The 22,821-nt window shown below is 45.3% G+C and overlaps 23 non-coding genes across 23 annotated transcripts; all 23 read left to right on the top strand.

The window, feature by feature from the left end:
• The first annotated feature begins 816 nt into the window (after positions 1-816).
• On the top strand, positions 817-931 carry LOC146774405 (U5 spliceosomal RNA). The gene has a single exon (XR_014974179.1). It is a non-coding gene; the product is annotated as a U5 spliceosomal RNA (small nuclear RNA).
• An 852-nt stretch (positions 932-1,783) lies between these two features.
• LOC146774404 (U5 spliceosomal RNA) lies at positions 1,784-1,898 on the top strand. Its single transcript, XR_014972721.1, has one exon. It is a non-coding gene; the product is annotated as a U5 spliceosomal RNA (small nuclear RNA).
• An 852-nt stretch (positions 1,899-2,750) lies between these two features.
• LOC146774403 (U5 spliceosomal RNA) lies at positions 2,751-2,865 on the top strand. Its single transcript, XR_014973880.1, has one exon. It is a non-coding gene; the product is annotated as a U5 spliceosomal RNA (small nuclear RNA).
• Positions 2,866-3,754: 889 nt separating this feature from the next.
• LOC146774402 (U5 spliceosomal RNA) lies at positions 3,755-3,869 on the top strand. The gene has a single exon (XR_014972720.1). It is a non-coding gene; the product is annotated as a U5 spliceosomal RNA (small nuclear RNA).
• An 852-nt stretch (positions 3,870-4,721) lies between these two features.
• LOC146774401 (U5 spliceosomal RNA) lies at positions 4,722-4,836 on the top strand. The gene has a single exon (XR_014972626.1). It is a non-coding gene; the product is annotated as a U5 spliceosomal RNA (small nuclear RNA).
• An 853-nt stretch (positions 4,837-5,689) lies between these two features.
• On the top strand, positions 5,690-5,804 carry LOC146774400 (U5 spliceosomal RNA). Its single transcript, XR_014974178.1, has one exon. It is a non-coding gene; the product is annotated as a U5 spliceosomal RNA (small nuclear RNA).
• Positions 5,805-6,656: 852 nt separating this feature from the next.
• Positions 6,657-6,771, top strand: LOC146774399 (U5 spliceosomal RNA). Its single transcript, XR_014972719.1, has one exon. It is a non-coding gene; the product is annotated as a U5 spliceosomal RNA (small nuclear RNA).
• Positions 6,772-7,623: 852 nt separating this feature from the next.
• LOC146774398 (U5 spliceosomal RNA) lies at positions 7,624-7,738 on the top strand. The gene has a single exon (XR_014973879.1). It is a non-coding gene; the product is annotated as a U5 spliceosomal RNA (small nuclear RNA).
• Positions 7,739-8,627: 889 nt separating this feature from the next.
• LOC146774397 (U5 spliceosomal RNA) lies at positions 8,628-8,742 on the top strand. The gene has a single exon (XR_014972718.1). It is a non-coding gene; the product is annotated as a U5 spliceosomal RNA (small nuclear RNA).
• An 852-nt stretch (positions 8,743-9,594) lies between these two features.
• Positions 9,595-9,709, top strand: LOC146774396 (U5 spliceosomal RNA). Its single transcript, XR_014972615.1, has one exon. It is a non-coding gene; the product is annotated as a U5 spliceosomal RNA (small nuclear RNA).
• An 853-nt stretch (positions 9,710-10,562) lies between these two features.
• LOC146774395 (U5 spliceosomal RNA) lies at positions 10,563-10,677 on the top strand. The gene has a single exon (XR_014974177.1). It is a non-coding gene; the product is annotated as a U5 spliceosomal RNA (small nuclear RNA).
• Positions 10,678-11,529: 852 nt separating this feature from the next.
• Positions 11,530-11,644, top strand: LOC146774394 (U5 spliceosomal RNA). Its single transcript, XR_014972717.1, has one exon. It is a non-coding gene; the product is annotated as a U5 spliceosomal RNA (small nuclear RNA).
• An 852-nt stretch (positions 11,645-12,496) lies between these two features.
• LOC146774393 (U5 spliceosomal RNA) lies at positions 12,497-12,611 on the top strand. The gene has a single exon (XR_014973878.1). It is a non-coding gene; the product is annotated as a U5 spliceosomal RNA (small nuclear RNA).
• Positions 12,612-13,500: 889 nt separating this feature from the next.
• On the top strand, positions 13,501-13,615 carry LOC146774392 (U5 spliceosomal RNA). Its single transcript, XR_014972716.1, has one exon. It is a non-coding gene; the product is annotated as a U5 spliceosomal RNA (small nuclear RNA).
• A 1,174-nt stretch (positions 13,616-14,789) lies between these two features.
• On the top strand, positions 14,790-14,904 carry LOC146774391 (U5 spliceosomal RNA). The gene has a single exon (XR_014974322.1). It is a non-coding gene; the product is annotated as a U5 spliceosomal RNA (small nuclear RNA).
• Positions 14,905-15,792: 888 nt separating this feature from the next.
• Positions 15,793-15,907, top strand: LOC146774390 (U5 spliceosomal RNA). Its single transcript, XR_014974066.1, has one exon. It is a non-coding gene; the product is annotated as a U5 spliceosomal RNA (small nuclear RNA).
• Positions 15,908-16,759: 852 nt separating this feature from the next.
• LOC146774389 (U5 spliceosomal RNA) lies at positions 16,760-16,874 on the top strand. The gene has a single exon (XR_014972714.1). It is a non-coding gene; the product is annotated as a U5 spliceosomal RNA (small nuclear RNA).
• An 852-nt stretch (positions 16,875-17,726) lies between these two features.
• Positions 17,727-17,841, top strand: LOC146774388 (U5 spliceosomal RNA). Its single transcript, XR_014974176.1, has one exon. It is a non-coding gene; the product is annotated as a U5 spliceosomal RNA (small nuclear RNA).
• An 852-nt stretch (positions 17,842-18,693) lies between these two features.
• LOC146774387 (U5 spliceosomal RNA) lies at positions 18,694-18,808 on the top strand. The gene has a single exon (XR_014974065.1). It is a non-coding gene; the product is annotated as a U5 spliceosomal RNA (small nuclear RNA).
• Positions 18,809-19,660: 852 nt separating this feature from the next.
• On the top strand, positions 19,661-19,775 carry LOC146774386 (U5 spliceosomal RNA). The gene has a single exon (XR_014972713.1). It is a non-coding gene; the product is annotated as a U5 spliceosomal RNA (small nuclear RNA).
• Positions 19,776-20,663: 888 nt separating this feature from the next.
• LOC146774385 (U5 spliceosomal RNA) lies at positions 20,664-20,778 on the top strand. The gene has a single exon (XR_014974064.1). It is a non-coding gene; the product is annotated as a U5 spliceosomal RNA (small nuclear RNA).
• Positions 20,779-21,630: 852 nt separating this feature from the next.
• On the top strand, positions 21,631-21,745 carry LOC146774384 (U5 spliceosomal RNA). Its single transcript, XR_014972712.1, has one exon. It is a non-coding gene; the product is annotated as a U5 spliceosomal RNA (small nuclear RNA).
• Positions 21,746-22,597: 852 nt separating this feature from the next.
• LOC146774383 (U5 spliceosomal RNA) lies at positions 22,598-22,712 on the top strand. The gene has a single exon (XR_014974691.1). It is a non-coding gene; the product is annotated as a U5 spliceosomal RNA (small nuclear RNA).
• Positions 22,713-22,821: the final 109 nt, after the last annotated feature.

Genomic DNA, 22,821 nt, shown 5'->3' with positions numbered 1-22,821 from the left:
GGGGAATATCCAGCAATTGTCTGCTGCTTTTTTGGGGGACATGAGTTTGGTGTTTTATTCCTGAGCTCTCTGCTTGCTCATTTGCATAAACAGAGTGCAGGAGAGGTGCCTCATGGGAAAGAGCTTGTGCAGTGCATGAGATTGCTTTTCTTGACTGACTTGAAACTTCACGATCGCAGGCAGTATATTTTCTTATCTCCCAAAGATCCTGCTGCCAGATCCCAGAGGTCAACCTCCTTTTTAAAGGTGGGACCAAGACTCATGCTGTGCTTTTCATAGGGCTTGCCCGTTATTTGTGCCCGTTAGAGGTGCCCTGAGAGGTCGCCAATCCTGAGTCAGCTTCCTCTCAGGTAAACTTGAAGGGGCACGTCAGACTTGTTTCACGTGTCTCCAGCCTAGACAGATATATCCTTCTATATTCAGGTTTAATGAAAGTACGTGTGAAAAAGGCACATACGGTGCATGGCTATGTGTAGAGCGTGTTGAAAGCGTAAAATGGCTAGGGGACAAAAGGCCTACAGTGCCACTTAACTAAAAGCCTGATTCACATTTCCTGTTCCCCTTCCCCAGCAGCCCCGACAACTCCTAATGAGCTGAGGTGAGTACAAAAGAAATTTGCATATTCCCAGACATACACATGTGAACAGTCCACCTTTTTGTACCTTGAGCAGAGACTTTGAAATGTTGGCCTGTTTTGCCCACCGGCCTGGTTCTCGCCCTCTTTCTTAGAGCCTGAAAATACCTTTCAGGTCCTCACCCTCGCAATGACAGGGTCTTTGATGTGGCGCCACTTACCCTAGAGAGCTATATTGTCACTTACTCTGGTTTCTCTTCAAAACGAAAATATCTTTCGCCTTTTACTAAAGATTTCCGTGGAGAGGAACATTTAAGAGTTTATTCAATTTTTTTAAGCCTTGCCACAGGTGAGGCTGTTTATCATTTGTTTAAAAGAAAAGCATTAGAAGTTGGGGAATATCCAGCAATTGTCTGCTGCTTTTTTGGGGGACACGAGTTTGGTGTTTTATTACTGAGCTCTCTGCTTGCTCATTTGCATAAACAGAGTGCAGGAGAGGTGCCTCATGGGAAAGAGCTTGTGCAGTGCATGAGATTGCTTTTCTTGACTGACTTGAAACTACACGATCGCAGGCAGTATATTTTCTTATCTCCCAAAGATCCTGCTGCCAGATCCCAGAGGTCACCCTCCTTTTTAAAGGTGGGACCAAGACTCATGCTGTGCTTTTCATAGGGCTTGCCCGTTATTTGTGCCCGTTGGAGGTGCCCTGAGAGGTCGCCAATCCTGAGTCCGCTTCCTCTCAGGTAGACTTGAAGGGGCACGTCAGACTTGTTTCACGTGTCTCCAGCCTAGACAGATATATCCTTCTATATTCAGGTTTAATGAAAGTACGTGTGAAAAAGGCACATACGGTGCATGGCTATGTGTAGAGCGTGTTGAAAGCGTAAAATGGCTAGGGGACAAAAGGCCTACAGTGCCACTTAACTAAAAGCCTGATTCACATTTCCTGTTCCCCTTCCCCAGCAGCCCCGACAACTCCTAATGAGCTGAGGTGAGTACAAAAGAAATTTGCATATTCCCAGACATACACATGTGAACAGTCCACCTTTTTGTACCTTGAGCAGAGACTTTGAAATGTTGGCCTGTTTTGCCCACCGGCCTGGTTCTCGCCCTCTTTCTTAGAGCCTGAAAATACCTTTCAGGTCCTCACCCTCGCAATGACAGGGTCTTTGATGTGCCGCCACTTACCCTAGAGAGCTATATTGTCACTTACTCTGGTTTCTCTTCAAAACGAAAAAATCTTTCGCCTTTTACTAAAGATTTCCGTGGAGAGGAACATTTAAGAGTTTATTCAATTTTTTTAAGCCTTGCCACAGGTGAGGCTGTTTATCATTTGTTTAAAAGAAAAGCATTAGAAGTTGGGGAATATCCAGCAATTGTCTGCTGCTTTTTTGGGGGACATGAGTTTGGTGTTTTATTCCTGAGCTCTCTGCTTGCTCATTTGCATAAACAGAGTGCAGGAGAGGTGCCTCATGGGAAAGAGCTTGTGCAGTGCATGAGATTGCTTTTCTTGACTGACTTGAAACTACACGATCGCAGGCAGTATATTTTCTTATCTCCCAAAGATCCTGCTGCCAGATCCCAGAGGTCACCCTCCTTTTTAAAGGTGGGACCAAGACTCATGCTGTGCTTTTCATAGGGCTTGCCCGTTATTTGTGCCCGTTGGAGGTGCCCTGAGAGGTCGCCAATCCTGAGTCCGCTTCCTCTCAGGTAGACTTGAAGGGGCACGTCAGACTTGTTTCACGTGTCTCCAGCCTAGACAGATATATCCTTCTATATTCAGGTTTAATGAAAGTACGTGTGAAAAAGGCACATACGGTGCATGGCTATGTGTAGAGCGTGTTGAAAGCGTAAAATGGCTAGGGGACAAAAGGCCTACAGTGCCACTTAACTAAAAGCCTGATTCACATTTCCTGTTCCCCTTCCCCAGCAGCCCCGACAACTCCTAATGAGCTGAGGTGAGTACAAAAGAAATTTGCATATTCCCAGACATACACATGTGAACAGTCCACCTTTTTGTACCTTGAGCAGAGACTTTGAAATGTTGGCCTGTTTTGCCCACCGGCCTGGTTCTCGCCCTCTTTCTTAGAGCCTGAAAATACCTTTCAGGTCCTCACCCTCGCAATGACAGGGTCTTTGATGTGCCGCCACTTACCCTAGAGAGCTATATTGTCACTTATTCTGGTTTCTCTTCAAAACGAAAAAATCTTTCGCCTTTTACTAAAGATTTCCGTGGAGAGGAACATTTAAGAGTTTATTCAATTTTTTTAAGCCTTGCCACAGGTGAGGCTGTTTATCATTTGTTTAAAAGAAAAGCATTACAAGTTGGGGAATATCCAGCAATTGTCTGCTGCTTTTTTTGGGGGACATGAGTTTGGTGTTTTATTCCTGAGCTCTCTGCTTGCTCATTTGCATAAACAGAGTGCAGGAGAGGTGCCTCATGGGAAAGAGCTTGTGCAGTGCATGAGATTGCTTTTCTTGACTGACTTGAAACTTCACGATCGCAGGCAGTATATTTTCTTATCTCCCAAAGATCCTGCTGCCAGATCCCAGAGGTCACCCTCCTTTTTAAAGGTGGGACCAAGACTCATGCTGTGCTTTTCATAGGGCTTGCCCGTTATTTGTGCCCGTTAGAGGTGCCCTGAGAGGTCGCCAATCCTGAGTCAGCTTCCTCTCAGGTAGACTTGAAGGGGCACGTCAGACTTGTTTCACGTGTCTCCAGCCTAGACAGATATATCCTTCTATATTCAGGTTTAATGAAAGTACGTGTGAAAAAGGCACATACGGTGCATGGCTATGTGTAGAGCACAGTGGTGGCTCTGAGCATATCGATTGGAGGGATGGTGTTGAAAGCGTAAAATGGCTAGGGGACAAAAGGCCTACAGTGCCACTTAACTAAAAGCCTGATTCACATTTCCTGTTCCCCTTCCCCAGCAGCCCCGACAACTCCTAATGAGCTGAGGTGAGTACAAAAGAAATTTGCATATTCCCACACATACACATGTGAACAGTCCACCTTTTTGTACCTTGAGCAGAGACTTTGAAATGTTGGCCTGTTTTGCCCACCGGCCTGGTTCTCGCCCTCTTTCTTAGAGCCTGAAAATACCTTTCAGGTCCTCACCCTCGCAATGACAGGGTCTTTGATGTGCCGCCACTTACCCTAGAGAGCTATATTGTCACTTACTCTGGTTTCTCTTCAAAACGAAAAAATCTTTCGCCTTTTACTAAAGATTTCCGTGGAGAGGAACATTTAAGAGTTTATTCAATTTTTTTAAGCCTTGCCACAGGTGAGGCTGTTTATCATTTGTTTAAAAGAAAAGCATTAGAAGTTGGGGAATATCCAGCAATTGTCTGCTGCTTTTTTGGGGGACATGAGTTTGGTGTTTTATTCCTGAGCTCTCTGCTTGCTCATTTGCATAAACAGAGTGCAGGAGAGGTGCCTCATGGGAAAGAGCTTGTGCAGTGCATGAGATTGCTTTTCTTGACTGACTTGAAACTACACGATCGCAGGCAGTATATTTTCTTATCTCCCAAAGATCCTGCTGCCAGATCCCAGAGGTCACCCTCCTTTTTAAAGGTGGGACCAAGACTCATGCTGTGCTTTTCATAGGGCTTGCCCGTTATTTGTGCCGGTTAGAGGTGCCCTGAGAGGTCGCCAATCCTGAGTCAGCTTCCTCTCAGGTAGACTTGAAGGGGCACGTCAGACTTGTTTCACGTGTCTCCAGCCTAGACAGATATATCCTTCTATATTCAGGTTTAATGAAAGTACGTGTGAAAAAGGCACATACGGTGCATGGCTATGTGTAGAGCGTGTTGAAAGCGTAAAATGGCTAGGGGACAAAAGGCCTACAGTGCCACTTAACTAAAAGCCTGATTCACATTTCCTGTTCCCCTTCCCCAGCAGCCCCGACAACTCCTAATGAGCTGAGGTGAGTACAAAAGAAATTTGCATATTCCCAGACATACACATGTGAACAGTCCACCTTTTTGTACCTTGAGCAGAGACTTTGAAATGTTGGCCTGTTTTGCCCACCGGCCTGGTTCTCGCCCTCTTTCTTAGAGCCTGAAAATACCTTTCAGGTCCTCACCCTCGCAATGACAGGGTCTTTGATGTGCCGCCACTTACCCTAGAGAGCTATATTGTCACTTACTCTGGTTTCTCTTCAAAACGAAAAAATCTTTCGCCTTTTACTAAAGATTTCCGTGGAGAGGAACATTTAAGAGTTTATTCAATTTTTTTAAGCCTTGCCACATGTGAGGCTGTTTATCATTTGTTTAAAAGAAAAGCATTACAAGTTGGGGAATATCCAGCAATTGTCTGCTGCTTTTTTGGGGGACATGAGTTTGGTGTTTTATTCCTGAGCTCTCTGCTTGCTCATTTGCATAAACAGAGTGCAGGAGAGGTGCCTCATGGGAAAGAGCTTGTGCAGTGCATGAGATTGCTTTTCTTGACTGACTTGAAACTTCACGATCGCAGGCAGTATATTTTCTTATCTCCCAAAGATCCTGCTGCCAGATCCCAGAGGTCAACCTCCTTTTTAAAGGTGGGACCAAGACTCATGCTGTGCTTTTCATAGGGCTTGCCCGTTATTTGTGCCCGTTAGAGGTGCCCTGAGAGGTCGCCAATCCTGAGTCAGCTTCCTCTCAGGTAAACTTGAAGGGGCACGTCAGACTTGTTTCACGTGTCTCCAGCCTAGACAGATATATCCTTCTATATTCAGGTTTAATGAAAGTACGTGTGAAAAAGGCACATACGGTGCATGGCTATGTGTAGAGCGTGTTGAAAGCGTAAAATGGCTAGGGGACAAAAGGCCTACAGTGCCACTTAACTAAAAGCCTGATTCACATTTCCTGTTCCCCCTTCCCCAGCAGCCCCGACAACTCCTAATGAGCTGAGGTGAGTACAAAAGAAATTTGCATATTCCCAGACATACACATGTGAACAGTCCACCTTTTTGTACCTTGAGCAGAGACTTTGAAATGTTGGCCTGTTTTGCCCACCGGCCTGGTTCTCGCCCTCTTTCTTAGAGCCTGAAAATACCTTTCAGGTCCTCACCCTCGCAATGACAGGGTCTTTGATGTGGCGCCACTTACCCTAGAGAGCTATATTGTCACTTACTCTGGTTTCTCTTCAAAACGAAAATATCTTTCGCCTTTTACTAAAGATTTCCGTGGAGAGGAACATTTAAGAGTTTATTCAATTTTTTTAAGCCTTGCCACAGGTGAGGCTGTTTATCATTTGTTTAAAAGAAAAGCATTAGAAGTTGGGGAATATCCAGCAATTGTCTGCTGCTTTTTTGGGGGACACGAGTTTGGTGTTTTATTACTGAGCTCTCTGCTTGCTCATTTGCATAAACAGAGTGCAGGAGAGGTGCCTCATGGGAAAGAGCTTGTGCAGTGCATGAGATTGCTTTTCTTGACTGACTTGAAACTACACGATCGCAGGCAGTATATTTTCTTATCTCCCAAAGATCCTGCTGCCAGATCCCAGAGGTCACCCTCCTTTTTAAAGGTGGGACCAAGACTCATGCTGTGCTTTTCATAGGGCTTGCCCGTTATTTGTGCCCGTTGGAGGTGCCCTGAGAGGTCGCCAATCCTGAGTCCGCTTCCTCTCAGGTAGACTTGAAGGGGCACGTCAGACTTGTTTCACGTGTCTCCAGCCTAGACAGATATATCCTTCTATATTCAGGTTTAATGAAAGTACGTGTGAAAAAGGCACATACGGTGCATGGCTATGTGTAGAGCGTGTTGAAAGCGTAAAATGGCTAGGGGACAAAAGGCCTACAGTGCCACTTAACTAAAAGCCTGATTCACATTTCCTGTTCCCCTTCCCCAGCAGCCCCGACAACTCCTAATGAGCTGAGGTGAGTACAAAAGAAATTTGCATATTCCCAGACATACACATGTGAACAGTCCACCTTTTTGTACCTTGAGCAGAGACTTTGAAATGTTGGCCTGTTTTGCCCACCGGCCTGGTTCTCGCCCTCTTTCTTAGAGCCTGAAAATACCTTTCAGGTCCTCACCCTCGCAATGACAGGGTCTTTGATGTGCCGCCACTTACCCTAGAGAGCTATATTGTCACTTACTCTGGTTTCTCTTCAAAACGAAAAAATCTTTCGCCTTTTACTAAAGATTTCCGTGGAGAGGAACATTTAAGAGTTTATTCAATTTTTTTAAGCCTTGCCACAGGTGAGGCTGTTTATCATTTGTTTAAAAGAAAAGCATTAGAAGTTGGGGAATATCCAGCAATTGTCTGCTGCTTTTTTGGGGGACATGAGTTTGGTGTTTTATTCCTGAGCTCTCTGCTTGCTCATTTGCATAAACAGAGTGCAGGAGAGGTGCCTCATGGGAAAGAGCTTGTGCAGTGCATGAGATTGCTTTTCTTGACTGACTTGAAACTACACGATCGCAGGCAGTATATTTTCTTATCTCCCAAAGATCCTGCTGCCAGATCCCAGAGGTCACCCTCCTTTTTAAAGGTGGGACCAAGACTCATGCTGTGCTTTTCATAGGGCTTGCCCGTTATTTGTGCCCGTTGGAGGTGCCCTGAGAGGTCGCCAATCCTGAGTCCGCTTCCTCTCAGGTAGACTTGAAGGGGCACGTCAGACTTGTTTCACGTGTCTCCAGCCTAGACAGATATATCCTTCTATATTCAGGTTTAATGAAAGTACGTGTGAAAAAGGCACATACGGTGCATGGCTATGTGTAGAGCGTGTTGAAAGCGTAAAATGGCTAGGGGACAAAAGGCCTACAGTGCCACTTAACTAAAAGCCTGATTCACATTTCCTGTTCCCCTTCCCCAGCAGCCCCGACAACTCCTAATGAGCTGAGGTGAGTACAAAAGAAATTTGCATATTCCCAGACATACACATGTGAACAGTCCACCTTTTTGTACCTTGAGCAGAGACTTTGAAATGTTGGCCTGTTTTGCCCACCGGCCTGGTTCTCGCCCTCTTTCTTAGAGCCTGAAAATACCTTTCAGGTCCTCACCCTCGCAATGACAGGGTCTTTGATGTGCCGCCACTTACCCTAGAGAGCTATATTGTCACTTATTCTGGTTTCTCTTCAAAACGAAAAAATCTTTCGCCTTTTACTAAAGATTTCCGTGGAGAGGAACATTTAAGAGTTTATTCAATTTTTTTAAGCCTTGCCACAGGTGAGGCTGTTTATCATTTGTTTAAAAGAAAAGCATTACAAGTTGGGGAATATCCAGCAATTGTCTGCTGCTTTTTTTGGGGGACATGAGTTTGGTGTTTTATTCCTGAGCTCTCTGCTTGCTCATTTGCATAAACAGAGTGCAGGAGAGGTGCCTCATGGGAAAGAGCTTGTGCAGTGCATGAGATTGCTTTTCTTGACTGACTTGAAACTTCACGATCGCAGGCAGTATATTTTCTTATCTCCCAAAGATCCTGCTGCCAGATCCCAGAGGTCACCCTCCTTTTTAAAGGTGGGACCAAGACTCATGCTGTGCTTTTCATAGGGCTTGCCCGTTATTTGTGCCCGTTAGAGGTGCCCTGAGAGGTCGCCAATCCTGAGTCAGCTTCCTCTCAGGTAGACTTGAAGGGGCACGTCAGACTTGTTTCACGTGTCTCCAGCCTAGACAGATATATCCTTCTATATTCAGGTTTAATGAAAGTACGTGTGAAAAAGGCACATACGGTGCATGGCTATGTGTAGAGCACAGTGGTGGCTCTGAGCATATCGATTGGAGGGATGGTGTTGAAAGCGTAAAATGGCTAGGGGACAAAAGGCCTACAGTGCCACTTAACTAAAAGCCTGATTCACATTTCCTGTTCCCCTTCCCCAGCAGCCCCGACAACTCCTAATGAGCTGAGGTGAGTACAAAAGAAATTTGCATATTCCCACACATACACATGTGAACAGTCCACCTTTTTGTACCTTGAGCAGAGACTTTGAAATGTTGGCCTGTTTTGCCCACCGGCCTGGTTCTCGCCCTCTTTCTTAGAGCCTGAAAATACCTTTCAGGTCCTCACCCTCGCAATGACAGGGTCTTTGATGTGCCGCCACTTACCCTAGAGAGCTATATTGTCACTTACTCTGGTTTCTCTTCAAAACGAAAAAATCTTTCGCCTTTTACTAAAGATTTCCGTGGAGAGGAACATTTAAGAGTTTATTCAATTTTTTTAAGCCTTGCCACAGGTGAGGCTGTTTATCATTTGTTTAAAAGAAAAGCATTAGAAGTTGGGGAATATCCAGCAATTGTCTGCTGCTTTTTTGGGGGACATGAGTTTGGTGTTTTATTCCTGAGCTCTCTGCTTGCTCATTTGCATAAACAGAGTGCAGGAGAGGTGCCTCATGGGAAAGAGCTTGTGCAGTGCATGAGATTGCTTTTCTTGACTGACTTGAAACTACACGATCGCAGGCAGTATATTTTCTTATCTCCCAAAGATCCTGCTGCCAGATCCCAGAGGTCACCCTCCTTTTTAAAGGTGGGACCAAGACTCATGCTGTGCTTTTCATAGGGCTTGCCCGTTATTTGTGCCGGTTAGAGGTGCCCTGAGAGGTCGCCAATCCTGAGTCAGCTTCCTCTCAGGTAGACTTGAAGGGGCACGTCAGACTTGTTTCACGTGTCTCCAGCCTAGACAGATATATCCTTCTATATTCAGGTTTAATGAAAGTACGTGTGAAAAAGGCACATACGGTGCATGGCTATGTGTAGAGCGTGTTGAAAGCGTAAAATGGCTAGGGGACAAAAGGCCTACAGTGCCACTTAACTAAAAGCCTGATTCACATTTCCTGTTCCCCTTCCCCAGCAGCCCCGACAACTCCTAATGAGCTGAGGTGAGTACAAAAGAAATTTGCATATTCCCAGACATACACATGTGAACAGTCCACCTTTTTGTACCTTGAGCAGAGACTTTGAAATGTTGGCCTGTTTTGCCCACCGGCCTGGTTCTCGCCCTCTTTCTTAGAGCCTGAAAATACCTTTCAGGTCCTCACCCTCGCAATGACAGGGTCTTTGATGTGCCGCCACTTACCCTAGAGAGCTATATTGTCACTTACTCTGGTTTCTCTTCAAAACGAAAAAATCTTTCGCCTTTTACTAAAGATTTCCGTGGAGAGGAACATTTAAGAGTTTATTCAATTTTTTTAAGCCTTGCCACATGTGAGGCTGTTTATCATTTGTTTAAAAGAAAAGCATTACAAGTTGGGGAATATCCAGCAATTGTCTGCTGCTTTTTTGGGGGACATGAGTTTGGTGTTTTATTCCTGAGCTCTCTGCTTGCTCATTTGCATAAACAGAGTGCAGGAGAGGTGCCTCATGGGAAAGAGCTTGTGCAGTGCATGAGATTGCTTTTCTTGACTGACTTGAAACTTCACGATCGCAGGCAGTATATTTTCTTATCTCCCAAAGATCCTGCTGCCAGATCCCAGAGGTCAACCTCCTTTTTAAAGGTGGGACCAAGACTCATGCTGTGCTTTTCATAGGGCTTGCCCGTTATTTGTGCCCGTTAGAGGTGCCCTGAGAGGTCGCCAATCCTGAGTCAGCTTCCTCTCAGGTAAACTTGAAGGGGCACGTCAGACTTGTTTCACGTGTCTCCAGCCTAGACAGATATATCCTTCTATATTCAGGTTTAATGAAAGTACGTGTGAAAAAGGCACATACGGTGCATGGCTATGTGTAGAGCGTGTTGAAAGCGTAAAATGGCTAGGGGACAAAAGGCCTACAGTGCCACTTAACTAAAAGCCTGATTCACATTTCCTGTTCCCCCTTCCCCAGCAGCCCCGACAACTCCTAATGAGCTGAGGTGAGTACAAAAGAAATTTGCATATTCCCAGACATACACATGTGAACAGTCCACCTTTTTGTACCTTGAGCAGAGACTTTGAAATGTTGGCCTGTTTTGCCCACCGGCCTGGTTCTCGCCCTCTTTCTTAGAGCCTGAAAATACCTTTCAGGTCCTCACCCTCGCAATGACAGGGTCTTTGATGTGGCGCCACTTACCCTAGAGAGCTATATTGTCACTTACTCTGGTTTCTCTTCAAAACGAAAATATCTTTCGCCTTTTACTAAAGATTTCCGTGGAGAGGAACATTTAAGAGTTTATTCAATTTTTTTAAGCCTTGCCACAGGTGAGGCTGTTTATCATTTGTTTAAAAGAAAAGCATTAGAAGTTGGGGAATATCCAGCAATTGTCTGCTGCTTTTTTGGGGGACACGAGTTTGGTGTTTTATTACTGAGCTCTCTGCTTGCTCATTTGCATAAACAGAGTGCAGGAGAGGTGCCTCATGGGAAAGAGCTTGTGCAGTGCATGAGATTGCTTTTCTTGACTGACTTGAAACTACACGATCGCAGGCAGTATATTTTCTTATCTCCCAAAGATCCTGCTGCCAGATCCCAGAGGTCACCCTCCTTTTTAAAGGTGGGACCAAGACTCATGCTGTGCTTTTCATAGGGCTTGCCCGTTATTTGTGCCCGTTGGAGGTGCCCTGAGAGGTCGCCAATCCTGAGTCCGCTTCCTCTCAGGTAGACTTGAAGGGGCACGTCAGACTTGTTTCACGTGTCTCCAGCCTAGACAGATATATCCTTCTATATTCAGGTTTAATGAAAGTACGTGTGAAAAAGGCACATACGGTGCATGGCTATGTGTAGAGCGTGTTGAAAGCGTAAAATGGCTAGGGGACAAAAGGCCTACAGTGCCACTTAACTAAAAGCCTGATTCACATTTCCTGTTCCCCTTCCCCAGCAGCCCCGACAACTCCTAATGAGCTGAGGTGAGTACAAAAGAAATTTGCATATTCCCAGACATACACATGTGAACAGTCCACCTTTTTGTACCTTGAGCAGAGACTTTGAAATGTTGGCCTGTTTTGCCCACCGGCCTGGTTCTCGCCCTCTTTCTTAGAGCCTGAAAATACCTTTCAGGTCCTCACCCTCGCAATGACAGGGTCTTTGATGTGCCGCCACTTACCCTAGAGAGCTATATTGTCACTTACTCTGGTTTCTCTTCAAAACGAAAAAATCTTTCGCCTTTTACTAAAGATTTCCGTGGAGAGGAACATTTAAGAGTTTATTCAATTTTTTTAAGCCTTGCCACAGGTGAGGCTGTTTATCATTTGTTTAAAAGAAAAGCATTAGAAGTTGGGGAATATCCAGCAATTGTCTGCTGCTTTTTTGGGGGACATGAGTTTGGTGTTTTATTCCTGAGCTCTCTGCTTGCTCATTTGCATAAACAGAGTGCAGGAGAGGTGCCTCATGGGAAAGAGCTTGTGCAGTGCATGAGATTGCTTTTCTTGACTGACTTGAAACTACACGATCGCAGGCAGTATATTTTCTTATCTCCCAAAGATCCTGCTGCCAGATCCCAGAGGTCACCCTCCTTTTTAAAGGTGGGACCAAGACTCATGCTGTGCTTTTCATAGGGCTTGCCCGTTATTTGTGCCCGTTGGAGGTGCCCTGAGAGGTCGCCAATCCTGAGTCCGCTTCCTCTCAGGTAGACTTGAAGGGGCACGTCAGACTTGTTTCACGTGTCTCCAGCCTAGACAGATATATCCTTCTATATTCAGGTTTAATGAAAGTACGTGTGAAAAAGGCACATACGGTGCATGGCTATGTGTAGAGCGTGTTGAAAGCGTAAAATGGCTAGGGGACAAAAGGCCTACAGTGCCACTTAACTAAAAGCCTGATTCACATTTCCTGTTCCCCTTCCCCAGCAGCCCCGACAACTCCTAATGAGCTGAGGTGAGTACAAAAGAAATTTGCATATTCCCAGACATACACATGTGAACAGTCCACCTTTTTGTACCTTGAGCAGAGACTTTGAAATGTTGGCCTGTTTTGCCCACCGGCCTGGTTCTCGCCCTCTTTCTTAGAGCCTGAAAATACCTTTCAGGTCCTCACCCTCGCAATGACAGGGTCTTTGATGTGCCGCCACTTACCCTAGAGAGCTATATTGTCACTTATTCTGGTTTCTCTTCAAAACGAAAAAATCTTTCGCCTTTTACTAAAGATTTCCGTGGAGAGGAACATTTAAGAGTTTATTCAATTTTTTTAAGCCTTGCCACAGGTGAGGCTGTTTATCATTTGTTTAAAAGAAAAGCATTACAAGTTGGGGAATATCCAGCAATTGTCTGCTGCTTTTTTTGGGGGACATGAGTTTGGTGTTTTATTCCTGAGCTCTCTGCTTGCTCATTTGCATAAACAGAGTGCAGGAGAGGTGCCTCATGGGAAAGAGCTTGTGCAGTGCATGAGATTGCTTTTCTTGACTGACTTGAAACTTCACGATCGCAGGCAGTATATTTTCTTATCTCCCAAAGATCCTGCTGCCAGATCCCAGAGGTCACCCTCCTTTTTAAAGGTGGGACCAAGACTCATGCTGTGCTTTTCATAGGGCTTGCCCGTTATTTGTGCCCGTTAGAGGTGCCCTGAGAGGTCGCCAATCCTGAGTCAGCTTCCTCTCAGGTAGACTTGAAGGGGCACGTCAGACTTGTTTCACGTGTCTCCAGCCTAGACAGATATATCCTTCTATATTCAGGTTTAATGAAAGTACGTGTGAAAAAGGCACATACGGTGCATGGCTATGTGTAGAGCACAGTGGTGGCTCTGAGCATATCGATTGGAGGGATGGTGTTGAAAGCGTAAAATGGCTAGGGGACAAAAGGCCTACAGTGCCACTTAACTAAAAGCCTGATTCACATTTCCTGTTCCCCTTCCCCAGCAGCCCCGACAACTCCTAATGAGCTGAGGTGAGTACAAAAGAAATTTGCATATTCCCACACATACACATGTGAACAGTCCACCTTTTTGTACCTTGAGCAGAGACTTTGAAATGTTGGCCTGTTTTGCCCACCGGCCTGGTTCTCGCCCTCTTTCTTAGAGCCTGAAAATACCTTTCAGGTCCTCACCCTCGCAATGACAGGGTCTTTGATGTGCCGCCACTTACCCTAGAGAGCTATATTGTCACTTACTCTGGTTTCTCTTCAAAACGAAAAAATCTTTCGCCTTTTACTAAAGATTTCCGTGGAGAGGAACATTTAAGAGTTTATTCAATTTTTTTAAGCCTTGCCACAGGTGAGGCTGTTTATCATTTGTTTAAAAGAAAAGCATTAGAAGTTGGGGAATATCCAGCAATTGTCTGCTGCTTTTTTGGGGGACATGAGTTTGGTGTTTTATTCCTGAGCTCTCTGCTTGCTCATTTGCATAAACAGAGTGCAGGAGAGGTGCCTCATGGGAAAGAGCTTGTGCAGTGCATGAGATTGCTTTTCTTGACTGACTTGAAACTAGGGGTGGGCGGAATTTGCGTAATTGCGTTACGCAAATCTCCGCGAAACGGTAAAAAATCTCCGCGAACACGCAGAAATTCCGCGAACACGCGGAACTGCTTGTTCGCGATGCTTTTTTCCTGTTCGCAATTGATGTTTGCGTGCTCGAGGAGAAATATCTCGCGAACATGCATTTTGAGAACGCGAACAAGCAAAAATTTCGCGAAATCGCGGAAAGCAGGCTTCTGAGCAATTTCGCGTTCTCCGCGGAACGCGAAATTACGCAAATTCCGCAAATTCCGCGAGCGGAACGGAATTTGCCGCCCAGGCCTACTTGAAACTACACGATCGCAGGCAGTATATTTTCTTATCTCCCAAAGATCCTGCTGCCAGATCCCAGAGGTCACCCTCCTTTTTAAAGGTGGGACCAAGACTCATGCTGTGCTTTTCATAGGGCTTGCCCGTTATTTGTGCCCGTTAGAGGTGCCCTGAGAGGTCGCCAATCCTGAGTCAGCTTCCTCTCAGGTAGACTTGAAGGGGCACGTCAGACTTGTTTCACGTGTCTCCAGCCTAGACAGATATATCCTTCTATATTCAGGTTTAATGAAAGTACGTGTGAAAAAGGCACATACGGTGCATGGCTATGTGTAGAGCGTGTTGAAAGCGTAAAATGGCTAGGGGACAAAAGGCCTACAGTGCCACTTAACTAAAAGCCTGATTCACATTTCCTGTTCCCCTTCCCCAGCAGCCCCGACAACTCCTAATGAGCTGAGGTGAGTACAAAAGAAATTTGCATATTCCCAGACATACACATGTGAACAGTCCACCTTTTTGTACCTTGAGCAGAGACTTTGAAATGTTGGCCTGTTTTGCCCACCGGCCTGGTTCTCGCCCTCTTTCTTAGAGCCTGAAAATACCTTTCAGGCCCTCACCCTCGCAATGACAGGGTCTTTGATGTGGCGCCACTTACCCTAGAGAGCTATATTGTCACTTACTCTGGTTTCTCTTCAAAACGAAAATATCTTTCGCCTTTTACTAAAGATTTCCGTGGAGAGGAACATTTAAGAGTTTATTCAATTTTTTTAAGCCTTGACACAGGTGAGGCTGTTTATCATTTGTTTAAAAGAAAAGCATTAGAAGTTGGGGAATATCCAGCAATTGTCTGCTGCTTTTTTGGGGGACATGAGTTTGGTGTTTTATTCCTGAGCTCTCTGCTTGCTCATTTGCATAAACAGAGTGCAGGAGAGGTGCCTCATGGGAAAGAGCTTGTGCAGTGCATGAGATTGCTTTTCTTGACTGACTTGAAACTACACGATCGCAGGCAGTATATTTTCTTATCTCCCAAAGATCCTGCTGCCAGATCCCAGAGGTCACCCTCCTTTTTAAAGGTGGGACCAAGACTCATGCTGTGCTTTTCATAGGGCTTGCCCGTTATTTGTGCCCGTTAGAGGTGCCCTGAGAGGTCGCCAATCCTGAGTCCGCTTCCTCTCAGGTAGACTTGAAGGGGCACGTCAGACTTGTTTCACGTGTCTCCAGCCTAGACAGATATATCCTTCTATATTCAGGTTTAATGAAAGTACGTGTGAAAAAGGCACATACGGTGCATGGCTATGTGTAGAGCACAGTGGTGGCTCTGAGCATATCGATTGGAGGGATGGTGTTGAAAGCGTAAAATGGCTAGGGGACAAAAGGCCTACAGTGCCACTTAACTAAAAGCCTGATTCACATTTCCTGTTCCCCTTCCCCAGCAGCCCCGACAACTCCTAATGAGCTGAGGTGAGTACAAAAGAAATTTGCATATTCCCAGACATACACATGTGAACAGTCCACCTTTTTGTACCTTAAGCAGAGACTTTGAAATGTTGGCCTGTTTTGCCGACCGGCCTGGTTCTCGCCCTCTTTCTTAGAGCCTGAAAATACCTTTCAGGTCCTCACCCTCGCAATGACAGGGTCTTTGATGTGCCGCCACTTACCCTAGAGAGCTATATTGTCACTTACTCTGGTTTCTCTTCAAAACGAAAAAATCTTTCGCCTTTTACTAAAGATTTCCGTGGAGAGGAACATTTAAGAGTTTATTCAATTTTTTTAATCCTTGCCACAGGTGAGGCTGTTTATCATTTGTTTAAAAGAAATGCATTAGAAGTTGGGGAATATCCAGCAATTGTCTGCTGCTTTTTTGGGGGACATGAGTTTGGTGTTTTATTCCTGAGCTCTCTGCTTGCTCATTTGCATAAACAGAGTGCAGGAGAGGTGCCTCATGGGAAAGAGCTTGTGCAGTGCATGAGATTGCTTTTCTTGACTGACTTGAAACTACACGATCGCAGGCAGTATATTTTCTTATCTCCCAAAGATCCTGCTGCCAGATCCCAGAGGTCACCCTCCTTTTTAAAGGTGGGACCAAGACTCATGCTGTGCTTTTCATAGGGCTTGCCCGTTATTTGTGCCGGTTAGAGGTGCCCTGAGAGGTCGCCAATCCTGAGGCAGCTTCCTCTCAGGTAGACTTGAAGGGGCACGTCAGACTTGTTTCACGTGTCTCCAGCCTAGACAGATATATCCTTCTATATTCAGGTTTAATGAAAGTACGTGTGAAAAAGGCACATACGGTGCATGGCTATGTGTAGAGCGTGTTGAAAGCGTAAAATGGCTAGGGGACAAAAGGCCTACAGTGCCACTTAACTAAAAGCCTGATTCACATTTCCTGTTCCCCTTCCCCAGCAGCCCCGACAACTCCTAATGAGCTGAGGTGAGTACAAAAGAAATTTGCATATTCCCAGACATACACATGTGAACAGTCCACCTTTTTGTACCTTGAGCAGAGACTTTGAAATGTTGGCCTGTTTTGCCCACCGGCCTGGTTCTCGCCCTCTTTCTTAGAGCCTGAAAATACCTTTCAGGTCCTCACCCTCGCAATGACAGGGTCTTTGATGTGCCGCCACTTACCCTAGAGAGCTATATTGTCACTTACTCTGGTTTCTCTTCAAAACGAAAAAATCTTTCGCCTTTTACTAAAGATTTCCGTGGAGAGGAACATTTAAGAGTTTATTCAATTTTTTTAAGCCTTGCCACAGGTGAGGCTGTTTATCATTTGTTTAAAAGAAAAGCATTACAAGTTGGGGAATATCCAGCAATTGTCTGCTGCTTTTTTGGGGGACATGAGTTTGGTGTTTTATTCCTGAGCTCTCTGCTTGCTCATTTGCATAAACAGAGTGCAGGAGAGGTGCCTCATGGGAAAGAGCTTGTGCAGTGCATGAGATTGCTTTTCTTGACTGACTTGAAACTTCACGATCGCAGGCAGTATATTTTCTTATCTCCCAAAGATCCTGCTGCCAGATCCCAGAGGTCAACCTCCTTTTTAAAGGTGGGACCAAGACTCATGCTGTGCTTTTCATAGGGCTTGCCCGTTATTTGTGCCCGTTAGAGGTGCCCTGAGAGGTCGCCAATCCTGAGTCAGCTTCCTCTCAGGTAAACTTGAAGGGGCACGTCGGACTTGTTTCACGTGTCTCCAGCCTAGACAGATATATCCTTCTATATTCAGGTTTAATGAAAGTACGTGTGAAAAAGGCACATACGGTGCATGGCTATGTGTAGAGCGTGTTGAAAGCGTAAAATGGCTAGGGGACAAAAGGCCTACAGTGCCACTTAACTAAAAGCCTGATTCACATTTCCTGTTCCCCTTCCCCAGCAGCCCCGACAACTCCTAATGAGCTGAGGTGAGTACAAAAGAAATTTGCATATTCCCAGACATACACATGTGAACAGTCCACCTTTTTGTACCTTGAGCAGAGACTTTGAAATGTTGGCCTGTTTTGCCCACCGGCCTGGTTCTCGCCCTCTTTCTTAGAGCCTGAAAATACCTTTCAGGTCCTCACCCTCGCAATGACAGGGTCTTTGATGTGGCGCCACTTACCCTAGAGAGCTATATTGTCACTTACTCTGGTTTCTCTTCAAAACGAAAATATCTTTCGCCTTTTACTAAAGATTTCCGTGGAGAGGAACATTTAAGAGTTTATTCAATTTTTTTAAGCCTTGCCACAGGTGAGGCTGTTTATCATTTGTTTAAAAGAAAAGCATTAGAAGTTGGGGAATATCCAGCAATTGTCTGCTGCTTTTTTGGGGGACATGAGTTTGGTGTTTTATTACTGAGCTCTCTGCTTGCTCATTTGCATAAACAGAGTGCAGGAGAGGTGCCTCATGGGAAAGAGCTTGTGCAGTGCATGAGATTGCTTTTCTTGACTGACTTGAAACTACACGATCGCAGGCAGTATATTTTCTTATCTCCCAAAGATCCTGCTGCCAGATCCCAGAGGTCACCCTCCTTTTTAAAGGTGGGACCAAGACTCATGCTGTGCTTTTCATAGGGCTTGCCCGTTATTTGTGCCCGTTGGAGGTGCCCTGAGAGGTCGCCAATCCTGAGTCCGCTTCCTCTCAGGTAGACTTGAAGGGGCACGTCAGACTTGTTTCACGTGTCTCCAGCCTAGACAGATATATCCTTCTATATTCAGGTTTAATGAAAGTACGTGTGAAAAAGGCACATACGGTGCATGGCTATGTGTAGAGCGTGTTGAAAGCGTAAAATGGCTAGGGGACAAAAGGCCTACAGTGCCACTTAACTAAAAGCCTGATTCACATTTCCTGTTCCCCTTCCCCAGCAGCCCCGACAACTCCTAATGAGCTGAGGTGAGTACAAAAGAAATTTGCATATTCCCAGACATACACATGTGAACAGTCCACCTTTTTGTACCTTGAGCAGAGACTTTGAAATGTTGGCCTGTTTTGCCCACCGGCCTGGTTCTCGCCCTCTTTCTTAGAGCCTGAAAATACCTTTCAGGTCCTCACCCTCGCAATGACAGGGTCTTTGATGTGCCGCCACTTACCCTAGAGAGCTATATTGTCGCTTACTCTGGTTTCTCTTCAAAACGAAAAAATCTTTCGCCTTTTACTAAAGATTTCCGTGGAGAGGAACATTTAAGAGTTTATTCAATTTTTTTAATCCTTGCCACAGGTGAGGCTGTTTATCATTTGTTTAAAAGAAAAGCATTAGAAGTTGGGGAATATCCAGCAATTGTCTGCTGCTTGTTTGGGGGACATGAGTTTGGTGTTTTATTCCTGAGCTCTCTGCTTGCTCATTTGCATAAACAGAGTGCAGGAGAGGTGCCTCATGGGAAAGAGCTTGTGCAGTGCATGAGATTGCTTTTCTTGACTGACTTGAAACTACACGATCGCAGGCAGTATATTTTCTTATCTCCCAAAGATCCTGCTGCCAGATCCCAGAGGTCACCCTCCTTTTTAAAGGTGGGACCAAGACTCATGCTGTGCTTTTCATAGGGCTTGCCCGTTATTTGTGCCCGTTAGAGGTGCCCTGAGAGGTCGCCAATCCTGAGTCAGCTTCCTCTCAGGTAGACTTGAAGGGGCACGTCAGACTTGTTTCACGTGTCTCCAGCCTAGACAGATATATCCTTCTATATTCAGGTTTAATGAAAGTACGTGTGAAAAAGGCACATACGGTGCATGGCTATGTGTAGAGCGTGTTGAAAGCGTAAAATGGCTAGGGGACAAAAGGCCTACAGTGCCACTTAACTAAAAGCCTGATTCACATTTCCTGTTCCCCTTCCCCAGCAGCCCCGACAACTCCTAATGAGCTGAGGTGAGTACAAAAGAAATTTGCATATTCCCAGACATACACATGTGAACAGTCCACCTTTTTGTACCTTGAGCAGAGACTTTGAAATGTTGGCCTGTTTTGCCCACCGGCCTGGTTCTCGCCCTCTTTCTTAGAGCCTGAAAATACCTTTCAGGTCCTCACCCTCGCAATGACAGGGTCTTTGATGTGCCGCCACTTACCCTAGAGAGCTATATTGTCACTTACTCTGGTTTCTCTTCAAAACGAAAAAATCTTTCGCCTTTTACTAAAGATTTCCGTGGAGAGGAACATTTAAGAGTTTATTCAATTTTTTTAAGCCTTGCCACAGGTGAGGCTGTTTATCATTTGTTTAAAAGAAAAGCATTAGAAGTTGGGGAATATCCAGCAATTGTCTGCTGCTTTTTTGGGGGACATGAGTTTGGTGTTTTATTCCTGAGCTCTCTGCTTGCTCATTTGCATAAACAGAGTGCAGGAGAGGTGCCTCATGGGAAAGAGCTTGTGCAGTGCATGAGATTGCTTTTCTTGACTGACTTGAAACTACACGATCGCAGGCAGTATATTTTCTTATCTCCCAAAGATCCTGCTGCCAGATCCCAGAGGTCACCCTCCTTTTTAAAGGTGGGACCAAGACTCATGCTGTGCTTTTCATAGGGCTTGCCCGTTATTTGTGCCCGTTGGAGGTGCCCTGAGAGGTCGCCAATCCTGAGTCCGCTTCCTCTCAGGTAGACTTGAAGGGGCACGTCAGACTTGTTTCACGTGTCTCCAGCCTAGACAGATATATCCTTCTATATTCAGGTTTAATGAAAGTACGTGTGAAAAAGGCACATACGGTGCATGGCTATGTGTAGAGCACAGTGGTGGCTCTGAGCATATCGATTGGAGGGATGGTGTTGAAAGCGTAAAATGGCTAGGGGACAAAAGGCCTACAGTGCCACTTAACTAAAAGCCTGATTCACATTTCCTGTTCCCCTTCCCCAGCAGCCCCGACAACTCCTAATGAGCTGAGGTGAGTACAAAAGAAATTTGCATATTCCCAGACATACACATGTGAACAGTCCACCTTTTTGTACCTTAAGCAGAGACTTTGAAATGTTGGCCTGTTTTGCCGACCGGCCTGGTTCTCGCCCTCTTTCTTAGAGCCTGAAAATACCTTTCAGGTCCTCACCCTCGCAATGACAGGGTCTTTGATGTGCCGCCACTTACCCTAGAGAGCTATATTGTCACTTACTCTGGTTTCTCTTCAAAACGAAAAAATCTTTCGCCTTTTACTAAAGATTTCCGTGGAGAGGAACATTTAAGAGTTTATTCAATTTTTTTAATCCTTGCCACAGGTGAGGCTGTTTATCATTTGTTTAAAAGAAATGCATTAGAAGTTGGGGAATATCCAGCAATTGTCTGCTGCTTTTTTGGGGGACATGAGTTTGGTGTTTTATTCCTGAGCTCTCTGCTTGCTCATTTGCATAAACAGAGTGCAGGAGAGGTGCCTCATGGGAAAGAGCTTGTGCAGTGCATGAGATTGCTTTTCTTGACTGACTTGAAACTACACGATCGCAGGCAGTATATTTTCTTATCTCCCAAAGATCCTGCTGCCAGATCCCAGAGGTCACCCTCCTTTTTAAAGGTGGGACCAAGACTCATGCTGTGCTTTTCATAGGGCTTGCCCGTTATTTGTGCCGGTTAGAGGTGCCCTGAGAGGTCGCCAATCCTGAGGCAGCTTCCTCTCAGGTAGACTTGAAGGGGCACGTCAGACTTGTTTCACGTGTCTCCAGCCTAGACAGATATATCCTTCTATATTCAGGTTTAATGAAAGTACGTGTGAAAAAGGCACATACGGTGCATGGCTATGTGTAGAGCGTGTTGAAAGCGTAAAATGGCTAGGGGACAAAAGGCCTACAGTGCCACTTAACTAAAAGCCTGATTCACATTTCCTGTTCCCCTTCCCCAGCAGCCCCGACAACTCCTAATGAGCTGAGGTGAGTACAAAAGAAATTTGCATATTCCCAGACATACACATGTGAACAGTCCACCTTTTTGTACCTTGAGCAGAGACTTTGAAATGTTGGCCTGTTTTGCCCACCGGCCTGGTTCTCGCCCTCTTTCTTAGAGCCTGAAAATACCTTTCAGGTCCTCACCCTCGCAATGACAGGGTCTTTGATGTGCCGCCACTTACCCTAGAGAGCTATATTGTCACTTACTCTGGTTTCTCTTCAAAACGAAAAAATCTTTCGCCTTTTACTAAAGATTTCCGTGGAGAGGAACATTTAAGAGTTTATTCAATTTTTTTAAGCCTTGCCACAGGTGAGGCTGTTTATCATTTGTTTAAAAGAAAAGCATTACAAGTTGGGGAATATCCAGCAATTGTCTGCTGCTTTTTTGGGGGACATGAGTTTGGTGTTTTATTCCTGAGCTCTCTGCTTGCTCATTTGCATAAACAGAGTGCAGGAGAGGTGCCTCATGGGAAAGAGCTTGTGCAGTGCATGAGATTGCTTTTCTTGACTGACTTGAAACTTCACGATCGCAGGCAGTATATTTTCTTATCTCCCAAAGATCCTGCTGCCAGATCCCAGAGGTCAACCTCCTTTTTAAAGGTGGGACCAAGACTCATGCTGTGCTTTTCATAGGGCTTGCCCGTTATTTGTGCCCGTTAGAGGTGCCCTGAGAGGTCGCCAATCCTGAGTCAGCTTCCTCTCAGGTAAACTTGAAGGGGCACGTCGGACTTGTTTCACGTGTCTCCAGCCTAGACAGATATATCCTTCTATATTCAGGTTTAATGAAAGTACGTGTGAAAAAGGCACATACGGTGCATGGCTATGTGTAGAGCGTGTTGAAAGCGTAAAATGGCTAGGGGACAAAAGGCCTACAGTGCCACTTAACTAAAAGCCTGATTCACATTTCCTGTTCCCCTTCCCCAGCAGCCCCGACAACTCCTAATGAGCTGAGGTGAGTACAAAAGAAATTTGCATATTCCCAGACATACACATGTGAACAGTCCACCTTTTTGTACCTTGAGCAGAGACTTTGAAATGTTGGCCTGTTTTGCCCACCGGCCTGGTTCTCGCCCTCTTTCTTAGAGCCTGAAAATACCTTTCAGGTCCTCACCCTCGCAATGACAGGGTCTTTGATGTGGCGCCACTTACCCTAGAGAGCTATATTGTCACTTACTCTGGTTTCTCTTCAAAACGAAAATATCTTTCGCCTTTTACTAAAGATTTCTGTGGAGAGGAACATTTAAGAGTTTATTCAATTTTTTTAAGCCTTGCCACAGGTGAGGCTGTTTATCATTTGTTTAAAAGAAAAGCATTAGAAGTTGGGGAATATCCAGCAATTGTCTGCTGCTTTTTTGGGGGACATGAGTTTGGTGTTTTATTACTGAGCTCTCTGC

The sequence above is a fragment of the Triturus cristatus genome, chromosome 12, assembly GCF_964204655.1.
Source record: "Triturus cristatus chromosome 12, aTriCri1.1, whole genome shotgun sequence".
NCBI classification, from domain to species: Eukaryota; Metazoa; Chordata; class Amphibia; order Caudata; family Salamandridae; genus Triturus; species Triturus cristatus.
This window is presented reverse-complemented; position numbering and strand designations above follow the sequence as displayed.